Below are 911 nucleotides of genomic sequence, written 5' to 3'. Positions count from 1 at the left end.
TCATTATTCCCCTGTTCTAACATTCTCTGCCCACTCTGTGCTTCATTTTTCTCCATATTATTTTTAATGTACTATGTAATTATCCTATTTATGCTATTTATTTTCATCTTCCATTACATTGAAGGAAGGCATTTTGGAGTTGTTTTCTACAATATCCTCAGGATTTGAAATAGCGTTTGGCACATAGTAGGCATTCAATAAATATTTGGGGAATAACTAAATGCCAATTAAATTTCTTGAACTGGAAATGCTTTGTGCTCTACAGAAAATTCAACTCAAATATCTCTAACAACTCTACAGTCACAGATATCTGATGAGCAGAGAATAATTTCTTTTTCTTCAAAATAAATATAGGGAGCTTCAGGATAAAGCTTCCTGTTGTCGCTATTATGACAATTCCTTTTGCTATATAATCATTCCCCACGGAGCTTTGACAGTACCTGGACACAAGAGAAGAAAGAAAAGATAGAATCTGAATACTTCTACATGTTCATTATTCTTAGGAGAATAGTAATAACTGGTCTTTGATTGTAAGTGAAAATTCAAAAACAGTATCCTCTTTTGAACAAATACTATCAAATCATTAAGAGAGAGATCCAAATCCCAAAAGGCTATGATGCAAGTAAATAGACATATATGATACCTTCATCTGAGCTTTCATTTTGACTATAAATATGTGCTTTGAAGGCGGGGAAAAATATTTTATGGTTCACTCTTGGCAATCCATGAGAGGTGATGAACAGGATCATACAATTCCTTGGAAGTCCCTCACACGCCCTTTGCTCCATAGAATAATATTTTATCTCCTGTCTCTGACCTTCTCAGCATTCATCCACAGAGTGAGTAGGAAGTGTATATCACGGGAGCCTCATGTGCTCCATTCTTTGCAAAAATAATTTAATAGAAAATGT

The sequence above is a fragment of the Microcebus murinus genome, chromosome 6, assembly GCF_040939455.1.
Source record: "Microcebus murinus isolate Inina chromosome 6, M.murinus_Inina_mat1.0, whole genome shotgun sequence".
Lineage (NCBI taxonomy): Eukaryota > Metazoa > Chordata > Mammalia > Primates > Cheirogaleidae > Microcebus > Microcebus murinus.
The sequence above is the reverse complement of the archived record's forward strand: the minus strand, read 5'-3'. Positions refer to the sequence as shown.